Consider the following 7,444-nt stretch of genomic DNA (forward strand, 5'->3'; position numbering starts at 1 on the left):
CCCCTTTCCCTGGATTTGGGACTTCCCTTTCCTCGATATTTGATTGCTAGATGCCTACATCCAACAGCAGTGGTGGGTTGTCACTTCTGGTTGGCACAAATGCTTCCTACTGCTCTTGCTAACCTACATCCAAACCCTTCATCTAGGACTGTCTTCTCCCTTGGGTAAGAATTTTCCCTCTACTGGCATGGTTTCTCTCGCTCCCCCTCTTGCTTGTCTATGAAAATCCTAGTGCTAGGTAAACCGTGTCTGCTACGGGAAACTGTGCCCTTGGTCTCTAGCCAACACTGATGAGCTGTTGGAAGAGATTGTACCAATCTACTGAGTCGAACCTTGCTATTGGAAATCCTTGACAGGTCACTGACTCCTACTTGCCCAATGGAAATAGTTCATTTGTCCATCCCTCCAGATTCTCCTCTAGGATGACTTCTCAAGAATTTTAGATTTCTGTACCTAGTGCCTGCTTTCAGGGCCTCTAATCATACACAGCTCTGTAACCAAACTTGGCCTCAATTTCCTTAGATGACAGATCCAAAGCAAAACCTTTTTAATTACTTTCAGTGATTGGGTAAATGGAGGCTCCCTCCAGTAAATGGAGGTTATCATGTTCAAGTCTCTTTGATCTAAACCTTTCACCTCTGTTTGCTCTCCCAAAAGTTTTAAATGTATACCTAAAGGAATTTTCTCCATAACCTACTTAATTTTGACTCCTGCCTATAAATATATTCCAGTATACTGCCAGACCTAGGAGTTCCTTATATCCACAACAGCACCAAAGCAGCTACCACAAGTGTTCTAGTCTGACCTCACAGAGTTCCATCAAGCTGGACCTGCATTTTCCCTCCCAGGCATGGATGTTCTCATAGACCGTGGACAGCATCAAATCAGCCTGTTCTTCCTGGACTTCGCAGGCATTTCAGCTTTTTGACATCCCCGCAGAGCCCCCAGTGTCAGGAGGAAGTAGCCATAAGAGAGTCTATGTCCATTATTTACTTATTACTAACAAAAGGCTGGAATGATGTGCATCAGACCCAGGACAAGTAGCTTCAGCTTCTCCCAGCAGTCCTCAGTCCCTACCTGTTGCCTCGCGTGGCTGGAAACTGTACTGAAACCTCTACCCTGAACTTTCCAGGGCAGGGACTTCATCTCCTCCTCAACATGTAATCTGGACATTTTGTTGCTATTATTTCTCTCTCTCTTACTCCTTTGCATGGCAAACAAGAGCTGCTTTCAGTGAACCTACATATATATATTTCAACTTAACTTTACATGAGAAGCAGTCCAAGTGCCTCATTTTTAAATTATAGAAAAAGGAAGGAATGTTAGTATTTAGCCAGCCTGCTTCTGGGTTGCCTAGCAATCTATGATGTCATCATGTGTAGTCTGCCCGGTAGCCACACTTAAAAAAAAACAACCCACCACTTTGTAGCTCTCTTGCCCTCTTACTGTCTTGCTCTCTCCCCTTTCTCTGTTGGGGTGCCCCCTCCATTCCCCCTATCATGTCTCCCTCTCTCCTTCTCTATCTCTCTTCATCTCCATCTAATAAACCCCTTTCATAGAAAATATGTTGTGTGCATCATCATTTCATTGGTCCTAACAATGACTACACAGAAAAACTGTCTCTGAAAACAAAACAACAACAAGCATAAACAATTGTCTTTCATGGCATTTCAAAAATAAACAAATCGAAAAGCAAGCCAGGAGAGCAAGATCCCAAAAAGCGATTTCCACTGACCTCACTCTAGCTAAAATATCAGGGAAATTTAAGGACGCTATTCCGGAAAAATGTATCAGAGTTAAGGGGCTTACGCTGAGGCATGTGGGAATTGTAGTTCTGGCACCAGCGGCAGCCAAGATCGCTTCCGCTCACTTGAGGGTCTGCTTCCTGCCAGAGTTCCTGTTGTGGTGAGAACCTCCTATAGAGTTCCGAGGCACTTTCTGACCGCTAGTGCCTCCTGTGTCTACCCTCACGGACCCGAGTCTGTGCGCCAAGGAGAAGCAGATGGCGGGGGCGGAGCCAGGGGAGGCAGCTGGGTCCTCTGTTGCTGGGCTCTGCCAGAGGTGACACTGCTGGGGATTGCTGAGCCATCTCAGCTGTTTATGGAACCCCCAGGAGAGTCTAGTTTCCCATGGGAGAAGCTGTGATGACCGAGGGCCGTGAAGTGGTATGCAACTCCAGGTTTTTGTTTGTTTGTTTTTGCAGTGTGTCCTAAATTTTGGGTTGTTTTGTTTTTCCTTTTATTCATTTCAAGCTATCTTCTAATACTCCTTACAAGTTCTTAAATCCTCTACATGTTATTTAGGAATGTGTGATTTAATTTCCACATTACAAAAACTTTAAAACAAATTTTCATCTGTAATTATTTTGACCCAGGATTTTGCTCTGTAGCTAAGGTTGGTCTCAAACTTAAAATCCTTTTGTCTCTGCCTTCCAAGTGCTGGGCTTGCAATTATATATGATATCACATTTGGTTGTAATTATTTTTATTTTGTTTAACTATAATATAAAAGTAAGTAATTTCAGTATTTTTAAATCATTTTGTGGTGGTTGCTTTGAGACAAAGTCTTATTCTGTATCTCAGGGCTGCTTGGAACTCACTTCTTACCCCAGGCTGGCCTAGACTCATAGAAATTCTCTTTATTATTCCTCCCAACTGTTTTTAGTACAGAGTAGGGCAACCATGATACTCTTTCAATACTTTACAATTTCTTTTTCTTTCTTTTTTTTTTAATTTTTAACAGACTAGGATCAGAAGGAAGGAAAAGAAGAGCTCTCCTACCAGTGGTCTTGGGGAGGGGCATGCGTGGAGAAGGAGGAAGAAATATGGGATTGGGAGGGGAGGAGGGAGGGAACTACAGGGAGATATAAAGCAACTCCAGTTTTTAAATGTGATATTTTTTTTTTCTTTTTGTATTTATTTACTTACTTAGATGGGGGCTGTGCCACAGCTTGTGTATGGGAAAAGTCAGAAGACAACCTGTGGGATTCGGGTCTCTCCTTAAACCATGTGGTGTGCAGAGACTGGAATTCAGGTGGTCAGGCTCAGAGGAAGTCATTTTGACCCGCAGAGCTATCTCCCAAACTTCCATTTCCTTACTAGGGGTTTTGCTTTTGGTTTGTTTTAAGATTTATTTATTATTATTTATACAGCATTCTGCCTGCATGTCTGCCTGCACAACAGAAGAGGGCACTAGATCTCACTATAGATGGTTGTGAGCCAGTATGTGGTTGTTGGGAATTGAACTCAGGACCTTTGGAAAAACAGCGCCGAGTTTAAGTTTGTATTGGTCATTTTCTTCATGCATGCGGGAAAAGAGACTTTGTGGAGTCTCTTGCAGATGAGCATCGTTTACTAGTATTTAAACTTTCTAGAGAGAGAGGCAGGGGTTTCATTCCTCTGCTGAGCCATACTGAACTGCATGAAAGTATGAGGGGATGTGGTTGAGAAGAAAGGCTTGGTTGGAGGAGGAAAAAGAGGATAGTGGAGGATATGTGCTCAAAGTACATTGCATATGTGAAAGTGTAAAAGGGTGAATATATTTTGAAATAGAGGAAGGGGACTGGAGAGAAGTGTCTACTGTTTCTGGGACTCTGTGGAGGACAGGCAGTACTGGTGCTCATTGATAGACATCCTAACCTACTGTGCAAGTTCCAGGCCACTGGAAGACCCTGACTCAAAAACAGTAAGGAAATACTGAACCAAAACAAGACCAAAAACCAGGAGACCAAACTCCAAACTTTGCACCTCCTTGTCTGCTGTCAAAGAACTCTTCACGTCTCCAATTCCTTTCAGCTTAGTTGACTATAACACACTTCTTTCTCCTGGGCTGGATCCACTCTCTATGAACAGCTTTCCTGGCCAGGTATCCCATGCCTCTGGCATCTGTAACCTCTTGTGGTCTGCAAGGGAATCCAGGCTTTGCCTTTACAGCTTTATATAATGGCCTCTCTGGTTCTCCATGAAGGAATGCCCCTGCCACAAGCCTGGCCTCAGTGGCTTTCCTTAGCTACAGGGAATTCCATAATGTCTTACTTGTGTCCTTGACCAGACAACTAAGTGTAGCCACCAGATGACCCAGCACTGCTTCTGCTCTTGTGTGGGATGGTGCTTCCTTCCCACCTCAACCTTAGATTACCATTGTGCCGCTCTCCACCTTGCACAGTTGGCCTCCCATTTCACTCAGTAAAATCACGTTGTTTTCAGTTTTTTTTTGTTTTGTTGTAAAGTCTTGCAGTGTAGCCCAGGCTTACCCAGAAATTTGTGGTCCTCCTGCCTCAGCTTCCCAAGTACTAGTGTGACAGGCTTTGTCCAGTATGCCTCACAGCTACCCCATCTTGCTAGGGCTTTACACTCTAGCTCTGCTGACATCCATTTTTTTTCCTGCTTCTGTCTTTGTGGCTCAGCTGCTGTTACTTGCTTGTCTCTGGCCAGAATGCTCTTCCTTGTGGAGTGTCATGCCCCCTCCCTGGTCCCCTGCATTCCTTTATTCAGGAGTCCTCACAGGCCTCCTCTAAGGGACAGCTTTATATGTGTCTCATACTCACTCTATACATCCTGCCCTTGCTTCTGCTGGTGCCTGAGCACCTCCAGGCACATTACCACAGATTTCATTTTGGTCATGGCTACATACACTAAAATCCCAAGTGTCTGCACACTGTGAGCAAAGGCTCCATAAAGTCCATGGCCCTTGTGCAGCTGCACCCAACTTCTATCCCCAGAAGGCCTTCTGTGTTCCTCACAAAGAGCATCCCCCTCCTGATACAAAACCCTGTTTCCCTATCTCCTTGTTTGTTTATTTGCTTCCCTCACAGGATTTTGACCCTTCCCCACTCTGGGATGTTATTTGGTCCACAAGTGTTTGTGTCTCTGGAGTGCATGTGTCAGACCATCAAAAGTCTCTTCTCAAAGGGATTTATCTTCTTGCCTTGGCTAGGAGAGTTTGTCTTTGAGAAACTTGCTTGTGTTAAAAAGCCACTTTTTTTTTCTTAGCAAGGTTTCCTAAAGGACTTTCTTCCCTGGGATTTGTATCAGTTTTTGTTTTTCTGCAGCAAGTTGGAGGCATTGCTGCTCTGCAGGAGTCTAATCAGGAAGCTGTAAACTGTAATAGAAGTTTTGGTTTCTTTAAATCTCAGTATGTTATATGAATATATTTTTGTTTTAACCCCAAGTGTGGGATTTTAGTTTGGACTTTGGTTTGTGTACAGGTGATAATTGTCTCCTGTAGGGCATGGGCTTTGATAGCTGGTAATGGCTTGCCTTATTCGGCAGGAGAGAGGCCTGATCTAGGTCTCTGAGGATATAAATATGAGAGTCCAGAAAGAGAAGATATGGCATGCGGTGTTAGCATGTACTGAGTGGAAGTTTGGAAAGACCAGAGACAGATGGTGTAGCTGTTTGGAGCAGGTGGACAGAGAGAAATGCTTCATGGCACAGTGGCTAGGAAGAGCCTGCTGCTTTTGTTGTTGACTAAGAATTGGCATAGCCCTACAAGAACCCATAGACCCTAAACAGACGGGAGACATAAGGGGTCTGAGTCCCTCTCCCCACTAACTTTCTCTTTCCTACCTAGGGTTAAAGGGTTGGTGGAAGGGAGATAAAGGCCTAAACTCCCCATAGAAAATAGAGTTTAAAACAAGAGCCACAGTGAGCTTTTGCCTTAGAAAATGTGGTTGCTACCTTAATGATATTAACTAAGAAACCGCTTTGTAATTTTTTTTCTTTCTATGTAAGTTCAGCTCCATGTTGGGCAACAAAATGTTAACAGTTATTTTATAAAACTGTGTTTGTTTCTCGGTTTCTCTCTTAACCCAGCTATCATTTAAATAACTGAGATTCTTTGATATTTGTTAAGTAATGAGATTCACAGCATAATAACTGAGCAGTTATTTCTGTATTCTTAGCCCTCTAAGCTAATATGGATTCTTCCCAGCCTATATCCTAGAGATACCTGCACTTTGTAGCTTTTCCAGCATCAGTTCCTTCTACTTTTTCCCCTGGCTGGAAGGCTGGCAGGAAGTCTAGCCCTATTCTCTTCCCTGCTAGTGATTGGCTGTAAGATGCTTTATTGGCATATCAGTAAACAATTGGGGAGCAATGCTTTCACAACATTGAGAAAGGAGATTCTCAAATCTAGGATTGCAACCAGATATGGGGGCATATACAGAAATCAGCATTTGAATTATACAATAGACTTATGTCTACTAAAGGTCAGTGTTTTGTTTGTGTTTTCCCAAAAGGTACAGAGAAATCTATTTAGGTACCTGTCTGAACCATTAAGCCAAACATGAAAAATGGAGAGACTGACAAAGACAATGGAAAACCAGTCGCTGAACAAGGGGAAGAACACCTGGTCCAGAAAGATAACACCTCTCTGGGTATGCAAGATCCTTGGAGACCAAGAGGAGGACCCCAGATGCAGAGGCATTTGCCGGCACTGAAGACCTGGACTGGCTCCCCCCATAACTTGAGAGTCCTTAATGCCCTAGTGACTCAGGCCAAAAACATGTCCCCAGAAGGGACAGAGACAGAACCTTATATCCTATTTCTGCTTATGTGTGCCATTATTACTGCTAATTCTCAGGCACAGGCTCAGCCTTTGTTGTAGGCCATAGTTAGAACCCCTCCTGTTTCTTATGCCAGTCTCCTGGGATGCTCATTGGCCACTATCTACAGTGACAACCCTAATGTAGATTGTTTGGTTTTAGACATCCTTTGGTCCCTGCCTGCTGCAGGGTGTGGCTTGCATACCCTGCCCTCTACCCTGAGTTTTCTAGTCCAGGGGTTGGGCTTCCCTTCTCCAAGGGGCCTTTTAGTAAATAATCTAGACATTTTGGTTTTCCCTCCCCCCTCTCTCCTGCTCTCCTCTCTGTGTATCTGTCTTTCGTTCTCTCTTCTCTTTACATGCATTTCTCTCCCCCTCCCCTGTTGCTTTCAATAAACCTGTATATATATATATTGTTTTGTCATTAGCTCATTCTGTTATTTCAATCCTTGATGAGTCCTCTCTCTCCAGTTATTCATCTATGTCTTCTCCCTTTCATGGCTTCTTTCATCTAGAGCCTGGTTAGGTTGAATCTGGCCTCCAGAAAGATGCCTGTCCCTCTGATTTTGTCTCTGTGGCCAAAATTATTACAGAAGCTTTTTCCAATTGGGTAGACATTCACCATAAAGGAGAGGAAATCTATGCATTTCCCCTATCAAAAGGTGACCCATTTGGGAATGGACCCATGGTCAGCATTAATGGCACCTTTCCTGTACAATGCCTAAAAGTTTCCCTGACTCCCATCATGATATCTTAGCTAGAAATCTGATATTTATGTGATGATTGTAATCTCTGCGGAGTTTGAGATGTCTGCCCTCAATGGATCCCACAATTCTAAGGAGGTTTGTCTCCCCACTTTCCCATCCTCTACAGTTAGCCTCCCTTACAGCCTTGTGGGTCA

At 43.7% G+C, this 7,444-nt stretch overlaps 1 long non-coding RNA gene across 1 annotated transcript; it reads left to right on the forward strand.

Moving 5' to 3' along the window:
* The first annotated feature begins 1,899 nt into the window (after positions 1–1,899).
* Positions 1,900–6,954, forward strand: LOC129669887 (uncharacterized). The gene is made up of 2 exons (XR_008719101.1): positions 1,900–2,165; positions 6,239–6,954. It is a non-coding gene; the product is annotated as an uncharacterized LOC129669887 (long non-coding RNA).
* Positions 6,955–7,444: the final 490 nt, after the last annotated feature.

This window comes from Psammomys obesus, unplaced genomic scaffold, assembly GCF_907164565.1.
Source record: "Psammomys obesus unplaced genomic scaffold, mPsaObe1.curated_primary_1811, whole genome shotgun sequence".
Taxonomy (NCBI): Eukaryota; Metazoa; Chordata; class Mammalia; order Rodentia; family Muridae; genus Psammomys; species Psammomys obesus.